This window comes from Scyliorhinus torazame, chromosome 2 (assembly GCF_047496885.1).
Source record: "Scyliorhinus torazame isolate Kashiwa2021f chromosome 2, sScyTor2.1, whole genome shotgun sequence".
Taxonomy (NCBI): Eukaryota; Metazoa; Chordata; class Chondrichthyes; order Carcharhiniformes; family Scyliorhinidae; genus Scyliorhinus; species Scyliorhinus torazame.
In genome coordinates, this window is record NC_092708.1 from 113,680,223 (window position 1) to 113,694,478 (window position 14,256).

A 14,256-nucleotide genomic window follows, 5' to 3' on the forward strand; every position below is an offset into this window, starting at 1 on the left:
AGAGATTCTGAGAGGTTGGACAGCCAGTCTGCAGCTTTGGGTGGTGCTGCTGACCGCCAGCCAAACAGGATTCTATGGCGGGCGATCAGGGAGGCATCCGCCCTCCTCCCCAGGAATAGATCTGGCTGGTCTGAAACCCCGAAGGCCGCCACTTTCGGGCATGGCCCCACCCTCGTCCCCACCACTTTGGACATTGCCTCGAAGAAGGCTGTCGTGGTGACAGATAATTGACGATTGTAAACCTAAACAATGAAATTCAAATCCAATTCGGAGCACAAAGTAGTAACGGTCACTGGTATAACCGATAAAGTCAGGGCAGAAACCTTGGTAAGATTGGAACACTGCCCATATAATTTGCAAAAAGCCAAAAATAGCTGTATCCAGGGATTCCCACTTTTATTTGGAGGAGATAAGTGAGGTTAAAGGAAATTTCTCAGGGTGAGAATATATTTAACCAAACTAAATCGGATGGTGCCAAATGGGGACTGGCTGTGTTGTTGTTCAACATAGAAACAGTGTTCACAGACGATGCTAGTAAGAGTTGAAGACAAAGTGATACATCATGTTACCAGGAAATAACTGGGAACACACAAACTGAAATTGGCAAAGGGCAGCAGAAGAGTTATGAATGTTGATAGGTAGACACTGGAAAAGGGTATGAAAGAATAGTTTAAAAACAAAAACAATGAGACTTGTGGGAACAGGAGCGAGCTGTACCAACAGTTTTATTTGTACATCTTTAAGGAGGAGGCTGAGAGCTGCAAAATTGCACGGTTGCAGGTGGTCAGGGGAAAGCTCCTAAATAGTCAAATAAGCAAAATAATGCAGATGCTGGTGTCTGAAACAATAACAGGACGCTGGAAAATCTCAGTAGATCTGCCAGCATCTATCTATCAGGAGAGAAACAGAGTTAACATTTTGAGTCATTCACCCTTTGTCGAACTGAACGGAGAGAGAATATTAGTGCAAACAAAACTGAAACAAAAAATAGCAACTTTAAGAACAAACAGCAGCTGGCCACGAGCGAAAGGGGGAGGAGGTATTTTGCATTGAGTGCAAATACACATATGGAATGTTCTAAAAAGAGAAGAGATAGCAAAGATGACAGCCTGGGCAACTGGTTTATGGGTCATGTTCCATGGGAATAAGAAGCACAGATAGTAGTGGAACTCGATCATCTCAAGGGCAATCTATCATACGTAAATGGCACCCTCTTGTTGACAAGTTTGATAGCAATGGTTGGAATTGAGACAATGGAGAGCTATAATTTCAAAATAAATTAGATCAGTGTAATTACAGAGTATGGCAATAGTGGTAGTTCATTGTGCAACGTTTGAAAGAATATGACGTGGAGATGCCGACGGCGCTGGACTGGAATGGGCATGGTAAAAAATCTCAAAGCGCCGGGTTAAAATCCAACAGGTTTATTTGAAATCACAAGTTTTTGGAGCGCTGCTCCTTCATCAGATGAAGTGGAGGCAGGTTCACAAACACAGCATATATAGGCAGAGACACAATTGCAAGATAACTACAGATTGGAATATGAAGAATGGTTGGAATGCGAGTCTTTACAGGTAAACAAGTCTTTACAGATACAAACTGAGAGTGGAGTGAGGGATAATCATAGGTAATCGAGGTGTGAATTGACTCCAGCCAGGTCAGTTAGTAGGATCCGGCAAACCCGGGCAGTATGGTGGGGGTTACATATAATTGTGACTTGAACCCGAGATCCTGGTTGAGGCCGTCCTCATGCGTGCGGAACGTGGCTACAAGTTTCTGCTCGGCGATTCTGCGTTGTGTGTCTTGAAGGCCGCCTTGGAGAATGTTTACCTGAAGATCGGAGGCTGAATGTTCTTGACTGCTGAAGTGTTCCCCAACTCTAAGGGAACATTCCTGTCTGGCGATTGTTGTGCGGTGTCAGTTGTCACAGTGTCTGCATGGTCTCGCCAATGCACCACGCCTCGGGACATCCTTTCCTGCAGCGTATAAGGTAGACAACATTGGCTGAGTCACATGAGCATGTACCTGGTGGGTGGTCTCGCGTATGATGGTTGTATCCATGGCGATGATCTGGCGTGCCTTGCAGAGGTTGCCATGGCAGGGTTGTCTGGTGTCGTGGTTGCTGTTCTCCTGAAGGCTGGGCAGTTTACTGTGAACAATGGCCTGTTTAAGGTTAGGCGAGCAGAGCCGAGCAGAAACTGGTAGTCAAGTTCCGCACGCATAAGGACGGCCTCAACCAGGATCGCGAGTTCATGTCACATTACATGTGACCCCCACCATACTGTCCGGGTTTACAGAATGTTACTAACTGTCTTGGCTTGAGACAATTCACACCTCGATTATTATTCCTCACTCCACTCACGCGGTTTGTATCTGTAAAGGCTCTCGTTCCAACCATTCTTTGCATTGCAATCTGTAGTTATCGTGCAATTGTGTCTCTGCCTATATATGCTGTGTTTGTGAACTTGATGAAGGAGCAGTGCTCTGAAAGCTTGTGATTTCAAATAAAACTGATGGACTTTAACCTGGTGTGGTGAGACTTCTTACGTTTCAAAGAAGGGAAAAGCAGGAAAAAATTGTTGAATTTTACTTCTGTCCTTTTGATAAACAAATTTTAAATATCTATCCGCCCCTTTTGAAAGTTACTGTGCTACTGTCACAATTTCTGGTTCAGTTAGGACAATTCTGTCAACCCTCCGCATAAAATAAAAGCACTGGATTTTCTAGTGGGCTTCAGGACCTTGATCTCCGTGCCAAATGAGAGTCCTAAGCCTGCAGTTGTTGACCGAGAAACTGATGGTGCAGTTTTTCGTAAGGTGGACTCCAAATAGGCCACCTCCATGCTTGTCATCCTACTGTAGGTGGCAGATGGACACCCAGTGCTGCAGGCCCAATCAGAGGGCCAGCAACGCTGGAGCATCTGCATCCTCACCAGGAGAGATTGGCACTGTTGAGGCAGCTCGGGGACCATGAGGACACCTCAACGCGGAGGCGGCCAATGCAGAAACTCTGCACTAAAGACTCTCGAAGCCAGTAAGGAGAGTGAGGTGGAAGAAAACCCCTCTGCAGGCCTATTCTTAGTCTGGTGTACGGCTTTTCAGCCCGACGGTACCATCTTTGAGGCAAGGATCCTCTGGCTCTGATGATAGCCTACAGGCCTGCCATGGGAGACCACCTTGATTGAGTGGGCAGCTTTAGCACAGAAGGGTAATGCCCATGCAACGGTAAAATACTTGTGCCTGCTCAAAATGACCTGTAGATGGGCCTTAATTGGACTAATTGGCTTCCCACTTCTGTGTAGTATGCAGCCGGCCTGCTTCCTAGCCACCCCTGGGAAAGTTCCCCAGAAGCAGGAATGCATCGGAGAGCTGTGCCGCCGCAGCTTCCTGTTATTTTCCTGCTACCCTGCCCCCACCCCCTTCCCCTCCAACCCGGTCTTCACCGGGCCAGGAAAATACAGTCAGTTTTTCCTAACCTTTCCATTTCACGATGTGGAGATGCTGGCGTTGGACTGGGGTGAGCACAGTAAGAAGTATTACAACACCAGGTTAAAGTCCAACAGGTTTGTTTTGATGTCACTAGCTTTTGGAGCGCTGCTCCTTCCTCAGGTGAATTAAGAGGTATGTTCCAGAAACATATATATAGACAAATTCAAAGATGCCGGTCAATGCTTGGAATGCGAGCATTAGCAGGTGATTAAATCTTTACAGATCCAGAGATGGGGTAACCCCAGGTTAAAGAGGTGTGAATTGTGTCAAGCCAGGACAGTTGGTAGGATTTCACAGGCCAGCTGGTGGGGGATGAATGTAATGCGACATGAATCCCAGGTCCCGGTTGAGGCCGCATTCGTGTGCGGAACTTGGCTATAAGTTTCTGCTCGGCGATTCTGCGTTGTTGCGCGTCCTGCAGGCCGCCTTGGAGAACGCTTACCCGGAGACCAGAGGCTGAATGCTCTTGACTGCTAAAGTGTTCCCCGACTGGAAGGGAACATTCCTGCCTGGTGATTGTCGCGCGATGACCGTTCGTTCGTTGTCACAGTGTCTGCATGGTCTCGCCAATGTACCACGCTTCGGGACATCCTTTCCTGCAGCGTATGAGGTAGACAACGTTGGCCGAGTCGCACGAGTATGTACCGCGTACCTGGTGGGTGGTGTTCTCGCGTGTAATGGTGGTATCCATGTCGATGATCTGGCACGTTTTGCAGAGATTACCATGGCAGGGTTGTGTGGTGTCGTGGTCACTGTTCCATTTCACAAAAGCAAAATATTGTGGATGCTCGAAATACATGGCAGGTCCAGCAGCATCTGTAAAGAGAGAAATGGAGTTTAACATCTCAGCTTGATGACCTTTGTTCAGCAAGTTGTAACAGGTTTAATGTAAATACTGAGGGTAAAGGGGAGGAAAGGAAAGGCAAGGCCTACAAGGGATTGGAAGCAGGAGAGATTAAATGACAAACAATATGATGGTACAAGACAAAAGGGGTTGGCAATGTGTTTAGTAAAGTCTAGAAAATGTGTAAATGGGAATAGCAGAAACATTTCTAATACCTGCTGTCCAGACAACAAATCTCCTCAGGGTCATTTTGCTCAAATGAAGACGTCACCCTCAATTGAAATTTCTCATTCTTAACACTTATCCTCCGCATCATCTCCTTGGCGTCACCACCTTGACGTTGACGTTTTCCTAAAGTAAACACTCTAGACTAGTCATGGAGTTATATAGGTTTAAGATGACCTCTTTGTTTTTGCTGTGTGCCTTTATTTATAAAGCCCAAGCTTCCAGAAGTGCTTTTTTTCCCTTCACACTGTTCCAATTTGTCTTCTCATTTTTTAAGATCTGTACTCCTGGTTTTACCACCCATTTCCTTTTTTTTCCTCCCAAAATGCAACACCTCATTTCTCAGCATAAAGTTCGATCTGATATTTATCTGTCCAATTTGTTTACCTGGCCTTGCCCTTCTGAAGTCACTTATGGATTTGCTGTTTTTAAATCCGCTTCTGATCTTGCTGCTATTATTCCCTTGAATAATGTGGTACTTTTTTAATGAACCTCTTGCAATATGGGGTGTGTTTTTGAACATTCATATATACAAGATCCTCAGCATTTCCCTTACTAATGGCCAGGATTATTTGACAAGGATTCAGTAGACAAGGTTTACTTTTTACATGTCTGTGTTGACTATTTAATTGAGCTATGTCATTAAAGGTGAGCGTTACTTTTATCCACGGGATCAAAAAGGCTAAAGATAAGAGACGTAGTCAGAGTCAGGAGGTGGACCTCTGTCAAAGTAACAGAAGATGACCGTAGCATCTTGTGGTCATATAAGTATGAAGCTTGTGACCTTTGCTGAGGACACATCATTTAGAATGACAAAAGGGAAAGCTAGAAGGGATAGTAAATGGAAGTGAGTTTAAAATAGGATTTCAAGAAAATGAAGACCATCAAAAATCTAAGTTTGCATTGGATAATTATTTGTCCCTATGGCTGCTGCCTGATGGGAAGAAAAACAAGTTTTGGAAAAGCAACAGATGAGACAAAGAATGATGCAGAATAGAAAATAAAGAGAGCGAAAACATTGATTCCGCCAATAGAAACAAAGAAAGCACTTGGATCAGAGTACCTTTCACAACCTCGGCAGACTTCTAATGCTTTACATCTAATGTAGTATTTTGAAGTGCTTCAGTGTTGTAACGTCGGACATATAGCAGCCAGTTTAATCCCCAATTAAGCTCTGACATAACAGCGATACTCTGTTTTAGTGATGTTGGCTGAGGGATGAATATTGGGGAAAACACCCCTCTTGAAATGGTGCCATAGTGGCAAGCAGGCCTTGGTTTAATAAAAGGTGCAAATTATATAAACTGAACTACAAATCCCAAACTGCTGAACAGAAAAGGCTAATCTATGATGCATGGGAAGAGAGAGAGAGAGAAGCGAGTGCATTGTGTGAAATGCTGAAAGATAAATTAAATATCCAGGCTATATTGGTGATCACAAATGGATCTAAAAGAGGTACGATGAAATGCCAGCTGGAATTCACATGGAAGCAGTCAAAGCTGGAAGCAAATACTGAGGAAAGGGATGCAGTTGTAGAAATTGATTTGGGCAAATAATTATAAACAAAAATGATAAAGGGAAACTAAGATGGTGGGTGAACAAGGTGAGAGAGACAAGTGAGTGCTGGAAAGCAACAGGACTCTTTAAGACTGACAGCAGTAAGTCAAGCAATGCAAGTAAAAAGAAAATTAATGAAACTGGAAATCTGAAATAAAAATACAAATGCTCAAATTGCTACGTTTTTCTTCGCTATTTTCATTTATAATCACTCATTTAGTTTTTGTTACAGTGTATTAGTGGTGTCCCTTTTTAAAAGGGCAGTTAGTTCCTCTTTATTGGCAACCTCTGATTAGATCAAAAGCAGTATAATAGCTCATTTGAATAGCGACTTTGTGCATTTTCTAAATGTTGGAACAAAACCGTGGGAATTTGCACAAACTGGTATAATTTCATTACTATATTCTTGTAATAACATTTTGAAATTCTTTAATTTATGTGCTGTTATTTTTAGGGAGAATTTTGATGAATGATGCTTCTTACTCTAGTATAAATATAGCAAACCTCTTTAGCAGTATATTACCTATAGTACACGATCAAGCTATATACATATTTTTGGATAATGCAGTTCTTTTAAGCCTTATTTTGTTGTGTGCATTGCTCTAAACAAAAAATAAAAATCCATTTCATAGTCTGAATTGAGATGAACTACACTATCGGCCTGACTTTACAAGTCAACACTCTTCATCTTCCTGGGAAAATAAGAGTAGGAGTAGGCCATTCTGCCATTTAATACAATCATGACTGATTTTCTCATGCTATCCCCATATCCCTTTATGTCTTTGGTATTTAGAAATCTGTCGTTCTCTGTTTCAAACATACTCAGTGACTGAGCTTCCACAGCCCTCTGGGGTTGAGAATTCCAAAGTTTCACAACCCTCTGAGTTATGGACATTGCCATGGCTTGACCTCAGCATCACATGGGCCCTTAAATCGCCATTTGTGATGGAACTCCTGGATCACTTTCTCATTTCCCTCTGTGCTCATCATACCCTGACAGCCATTAAACCCCACTGCTTTTACTCTTTACCCTTTAGAAATAAATACCCCAACTCCCTGAATGGAATTCTCTTGAGCTCCAACTGTCCCCTTTTCTGGCCCTCTTCCCGCAAAAATCTAAAGATTTCCATTGATTCCTCCACAACTGCCTCAGTTCCACATAGGTAATCACCCTCATGCTCCCCTTTTTACTACAGTCAACTCAGTGGCCTAAACTTTTACAGTTGTAATCTCAAAATATCTGTTGTGTGTCTGACCTGAAAGCTCATTGCCAAATATAGCTTGAACATCTAAATATTTACTATAATTTCTTCTCCCTGCCTAAAGATGCTCACTGTTCCAAAATGATCACGAAGTGGAAGCAATTTCAATCTCCCCATCACTCTTTACTACTCTCCTTCTTTAAGTGCAATAAGTATATAACTAACTTTGTTTCCAAAGCTGAGGGAAATCCCATTGTGTCTCTGCTTTTAGATCTCTGCGATGAATGTTATAAATGGTTATATTTTATTCTTATTACAGTAATGTTTTAAACACTGGGTTTAAGATGCATACAGTCAATATGTCTGCTAAAGCTGTGATTGAGGGGAGTTCCTCGCCGCACATTTCGGCGGCTCCCACTAGAACCGACTTTTGGGCTCTCCAGAGGAGCCCCAACGGAAATCTTTTGACCGATTTCCATGTGGGAAGATGAGAGCAAGTGTATGGAGGGGACCAGAATTGGAGGGGGGAAAAAGTGGCTTTGGAGCAGCGGCAGAAACGAGGGGGAAAAACAAGATGGCGGAGAGCGGAGATCGAGCAGCATGGGGGCCGGATCAGCAGGAGTTTCTCAGGCGCTGCGTGGAGGAGCTTAAAAAGGAGGTGCTGGCGCCAATGCTGCTGGCGATCGAGGGGCTGAAGGAGACCCAGAAGGCCCAGGAGGTAGAGCTCCGAGAGGTGAGGGACAAAACCACCGAGAACGAAGATGAGATCTTGGGCCTGGCGGTGAAGATGGAGGCGCACGAGGCGCTGCACAAGAGGTGGGCCGAAAGATTTGAGGACCTGGAGAACAGGTCGAGGGGGAAGAATCTCCGGATTCTGGGTCTCCCTGAAGGGGGGGAGGGGGCCGATGCCGGGGCGTATGTGAGCACGATGCTCCATTCGCTGATGGGTGCGGAGGCCTCTCCGAGCCCCCTGGAGCTAGAAGGGGCTCACCGGGTCCTGGCGAGGAGACCCGAGGGCGATGGTGGTGAGGTTCCATCGTTTCGCGGACAGAGAGTGTGTCCTGAGATGGGCCAAGAAAGAGCGGAGCGGTAGATGGGAGAATGCGGTGATCCGAGTCTACCAGGACTGGTGCGCGAAGGTGGCAAAGAGGAGAGCTGGTTTCAATCGGGCCAAGGAGGTGCTGCATACGAAGAGGGTGAGATTTGGAATGCTGCAGCCAGCGCGACGGTGGGTCACATTTCAGGATCGACACCACTATTTTGAAACACCAGAGGAGGCTTGGACCTTTATCCAAACGGAAAAATTGGACTCAAACTGAGGGTCTGTGGTTGTGGGGGAGATGTCGAATGTATACAGGTTCTAAATATGTTTAAAGAATGTTTCACGGGTGGGACGATGGATGGGGATGGGAGAAGAGATTTGATGGGGAGACCGTGGGGAATGTGGGCGCCGGTGCTGGAGGGAGGTGAGACCCGGGGATGGGGGAATTGGGATAAGGCCGCAACAGGAGCTGCGCCACGGGGTAGGGCTGGCTCAGGAAAGCGCGGGCTTTTTCCCGTATTAGGGAGGGGGGGGGCGGGAAGGAGGAGCATAAGGAGGAGGGGGGGATTTCCACACGGGGGGTCAATGGGAAGGCGAGGGAAGCAGGAGTCAGCTGACTTACGGAAGTATTATGGGGGGAGCAAAAGAGCTAGATCTGGATCTAGCGGGGGGGGGCAGGGGGAGGGGGGGGGAAAAATAGGGTTGCTGCTGCATTGGCCGAGGGGGAACTGAAAACGGAAGAGGTGGTCGGGGCGGGGGTTCCCTGTCTGGAGGGTGCGGGAGGCGCGGGCACGGGACTGGCCTAAAATAGGAGATGGCTAGTCGGCAGGTGGTTGGGGGGGGGGGGGGGAAGAGTAGAGAAAGAGTGGGAAGCCCCCCCCCCCCCCCCCCCCCCCAAATCCGGCTGATAACGTGGAATGTGAGGGGCCTAAATGGGCCGGTTAAGAGGGCCCGAGTGTTCGCGCACTTAAAGGGACTGAAGGCAGACGTGGTCATGCTTCAGGAGACACATCTGAAGGTGGCAGACCAGGTCAGGTTAAGAAAGGGATGGGTAGGACAGGTATTCCATTCGGGGCTGGATGCGAAGAATAGAGGGGTGGCAATACTGGTGGGGAAGAGGGTGTTGTTTGAGGCCAAGAACATAGTAGCGGACAATGGAGGTCGATACGTGATGGTGAGCGGTAGGTTGCAGGGGGCGTGGGTGGTATTGGTAAACGTATACGCCCCGAACTGGGATGATGCTGGATTTATGAAGTGCATGTTGGGGCGGATTCTGGATCTGGAGGTAGGAAGCTTGATAATGGGTGGGGATTTCAACACGGTGTTGGATCCAGCACTGGATCGCTCCAGATCTAGGACTGGAAAGAGGCCGGCTGCGGCCAAGGTGCTTAGGGGGTTTATGGACCAGATCGGGGGAGTGGATCCGTGGAGATTTGCCAGGCCTCTGGCCAGAGAATTTTCTTTTTTCTCCCACGTGCACAAAGCCTACTTCCGGATAGATTTTTTTTTGTTCTGGGCAGGGCGCTGATCCCAAAAGTGGAGGGAACGGAGTATTCGGCCACAGCCATTTCAGACCACGCCCCGTGGAACTGGAGTTGGGAGAGGAGAGGGACCAACGCCCGTTGTGGCGGTTGGATGTGGGACTGCTGGCAGATGAGGTGGTGTGCGGAAGGGTGCCGGGGTGCATCGAAAGGTATTTGGAGGCCAACGACAATGGGGCGGTGCAGGTGGGGGTAGTATGGGAGGCGCTGAAGGCGGTGGTCAGGGGAGAGTTAATCTCCATCAGCGCTCATAGGGAGAAGAGAGAGGGCAGAGGGAGAAGAGAGAGGGCAGGGAAAGGGAGAGGTTAGTGGGGGAGATTTTAAGAGTGGACAGGAGATATGCAGAGGCCCCTGAAGAGGGACTACTCTGGGAGAGGCAAAATCTCCAGACGGAGTTCGACCTGTTGACCACTGGGAAGGCAGAGGCACAGTGGAGGAAAGCACGGGGTGACGTATGAGTATGGGGAGAAGGCGAGCCGTATGCTGGCACACCAGCTCCGTAAGAGGATGGCAGCGAGGGAGCTAGGTGGAGTCAAGGATGGAAGGGGAACTACGGTGCGGAGTGCGGTGAAAGTAAATGAGGCATTCAAGGCCTTCTGCGAGGAGCTGTACAGATCCCAGCCCCCAGCAAGGGAAGAGGGGATGCGACGATTCTTGGACCAACTGAGGTTCCCGAGGGTGGAGGAGCAGGAGGTGGCTGGTTTGGGGGTGCCAATTGGGTTGGAGGAGCTGGTTAAAGGACTGGGGAGCATGCAGGCAGGGAAGGCCCCGGGACCAGATGGGTCCCCGGTTGAGTTCTATAGGAAGTACGTAGACCTGTTAGCCCCGTTGCTGGTGAGGACTTTCAATGAGGCAAGGGAGGGGGGGGATCCTGCCCCCGACAATGTCTGAGGCGATTATCTCTTTGATCCTGAAGCGGGATAAGGAACCACTGCAATGTGGGTCGTACAGGCCGATCTCGCTCCTCGACGTGGATGCTAAGTTGCTGGCAAAAGTGCTGGCTACGAGGATCGAGGACTGTGTCCCGGGGCTGATTCGCGAGGACCAGACGGGATTTGTGAAGCGCAGGCGGCTAAACACCAATGTGCGGAGGCTCCTAAACGTGATAATGATGCCATCGGTGGAGGGAGAGGCGGAGATGGTGACGGCTATGAAGATCGCGGAGAAGGCCTTTGACTGAGTAGAGTGGGAGGGAGTATCTCTGGGAAGTGTTGCGGAGGTTTGGGTTCAGGGGAGGGTTTATTAGCTGGGTTAAGCTCCTATATAGAGCCCCGGTGGCGAGTGTGGTTACGAATCGGCGGAGGTCGGAGTATTTTCGGTTGTATCGAGGGACGAGGCAGGGGTGCCCCCTGTCCCCCTTGTTATTAGCATTAGCAATTGAACCTTTGGCCATGGCATTAAGGGAGTCCAGGAAATGGAGGGGGGTGGTTCGAGGGGGAGAGGAGCATCGAGTGTCGCTGTACGCAGACGACCTGTTGTTGTATGTGGCGGATCCAGTGGAGGGAATGGTGGAGGTCATGCAGATTCTAAGGGAGTTTGGGGACTTTTCGGGCTATAAGCTCAATGTAGGGAAAAGTGAGCTCTTCGTGGTGCATCCAGGGGACCAGGGAAGAGGGATAGACGATCTACCGTTGAGGAGGGCGGAAAGGAGCTTTCGGTACTTGGGGATCCAAATAGCTAGGAGTTGCATAAACTTAATTTGACGAGGCTGGTGGAGCAGATGGAGGAGGACTTCAAACGATGGGACATGTGCCGCTCTCGCTAGCGGGCAGAGTGCAGTCGATTAAAATGGTGGTCCTCCCGAGGTTTCTTTTTGTGTTCCAGTGCCTTCCAATTGTGATCACCAAGGCCTTTTTTAAGAGGGTAGGCAGGAGCATTCTGGGTTTTGTGTGGGCGAATAAGACCCCGAGGGTAAGGAGGGGGTTCTGGAGCGTAGTAGAGATAGAGGAGGGCTGGCGTTGCCGATTCTGGGTGGCTACTACTGGGCAGCCAATCTGGCGATGATCCATAAGTGGATGATGGAGGGAGAGGGGGCGGCATGGAAGAGTTTGGAGATGGCGTCCTGCAAAGGAACGAGCCTGGGGGCACTGGTGACTGCACCGCTGCCGCTCTCGCCGACAAGGTACACCACGAGTCCGGTGGTGGCGGCAACGCTAAAGATCTGGGGCCAGTGGAGACGACACGGGTGCGATGGGAGCCTCGGTGTGGTCCCCGATCAGGGGTAACCATCGGTCTGTCCCAGGAAGGATGGACGGGGGGTTTCAGAGCTGTCATCGGACAGGGATTAGAAGAATGGGGGACCTGTTCATTGATGGGACGTTTGCGAGCCTAGGGGCGTTGGAGGAGAAGTTTGGCCTACCCCCGGGAAACGCTTTCAGGTACATGCAAGTGAGGGCGTTTGTGAGGCGACAGGTGAGGGAATTCCCGTTGCCCCCAGCACACGGGATTCAAGACACGGTGATTTTGGGTGTATGGGTCGGAGAGGGCAAGGTGTCGGCGATATACTAGGAGATGAAAGAAGAGGGGGAGGCTTTGGTAGAGGAGCTGAAGGGTAAATGGGAGGAGGAATTGGGGGAGGAGATTGAAGAGGGTCTGTGGGCTGATGCCCTAGGTAGGGATAATTCCTCTTCCTTGTGTGCCAGGCTTAGCCTGATACAGTTTAAGGTGATTCACAGAGCTCATATGACAGGGGCGAGGCTGAGTAGGTTCTTTGGGGTGGAGGATAGATGTGGGAGGTGCTCAGGAAGCCCGGCGAACCACGCCCATATGTTCTGGTCGTGCCCGGCACTGGATGGGTTCTGGAGGGGTGTTGAGAGAACTATATCTAAGGTGGTGAAAGTCCAGGTCAAGCCAAGTTGGGAGCTAGCACTATTTGGAGTGGTGGACGAGCCGGGAGTGCAGGAGGCGAAAGAGGCCGGCATTCTGGCCTTTGCGTCCCTGGTAGCCCGGCGGAGGATCTTGTTAATGTGGAAAGATGCGAAGCCCCCCAGTGTGGAAGCCTGTATAAATGACATGGCAGGGTTTATCAAGTTGGAGAGGATAAAGTTTGCCTTGAGAGGGTCTGCGCAGGGGTTCTACAGGCGGTGACAACCGTTCCTAGACTATCTCGCGGAGCGTTAGATGAAGTTCGGTCGGCAGCAGCAGCAACCCAGGGGAGGGGAGGGGGGGATATATCTTTCGGGGGGTGGGGGGAAAGAAGGGTGGACGGGGAAGGGGGTTTTTCCTAGGGGCACTTGAACAAGAAAATGCATAAACGTTTGGGAAAGTCGATATGTGCGTGAGTAATCCAATGTACAAAGGTCTGTACTATGTTGAATTGATATGTTTATGTCTTGAAATGCGTCTTTTCTTTTTGTTACGGGGGGGGGGGGGTTGTATGGTTGAAAATTTTGTTGAAAAATTCTTAAACATTTAAAAAAAAAAAATGTTTTAAAGCTGTGATTGAGGGATCGTAACAGTGAGGTAATCCTTCATCTTGCAGGGGGGATTGTTCTTTTAAATTTGAGAAGCATTTACTTGTTTACAGATAAGTGGCTAATGGAATATATTATTTTTGTTTGGAGGTCCCTGGGGTATAGATAATTTGAGAGATATTGCATTTGGGCCTGGCTAGCCAAGTTATAGGACATCTTGTGGGAGAAGACAGAAGATTGCCTTATGCTTTGGGTAGATGATGCAATTAAGGGGAAGAGTTAGGTCTGTCTGTAGTTTCACTTAGCCATAGGATTTTAGTCTGCTGAGAAGTGTCTTTCAGTTTGCTCCTGAAAAGGTTCTCTCCAAGGGCTCTGCACAGTGAAAAGCAAGTAAACCTGACTTTGCTTATGATTGGTATTTGAACTATATTGACTTAATTGGAATATGTAGTGGCAGTGACTGATCTTCCACTGCCCTCTGGTGTTGAGAATTCCAAAGTTTCACAACCCTCTGAGTTATGGACATTGGCATGCCCCATTTGACCTCAATATCACATGTGGCCTTGGTGTCGCCATTTGTGTTGGAACTGCTGAATCACTTTCTCGTTTTCCTTTGTATACATCATATCCTGACAGTCATTAAACCCCACTGATTTTATTCTTTACCCTTAGAAATAAATACCCCAACTCCCTTAATGGAATTCTCTTGAGTTCTAACGCTCAAGTTAAAGTTTTTCCTTTTGCTTAAGAACTGTTGTAACTGTTAGCTGTAAAGCCGTTTCTTTGCTGCTAATGTAGTTAATTCTGTGATTTAAATTTAAGTTTGTTTTAACATAAGGTACCTGTTGATCAGTGTTATCTGTCCTTGGTGCAGTCACCTTTCCTCACAGTTTTGCAAATTGCAAATATTGGGTTCTTGTCCAGGATCCTGACACCTGGCTGTT

General features: G+C 48.1%; 1 protein-coding gene across 5 annotated transcripts in view; it reads left to right on the top strand.

Annotated features, from left to right (window-relative positions):
- Positions 1–14,256, top strand: part of tlk1a (tousled-like kinase 1a) — a 279,213-nt gene that overhangs the window by 180,093 nt on the left and 84,864 nt on the right. The window lies entirely within an intron of this gene.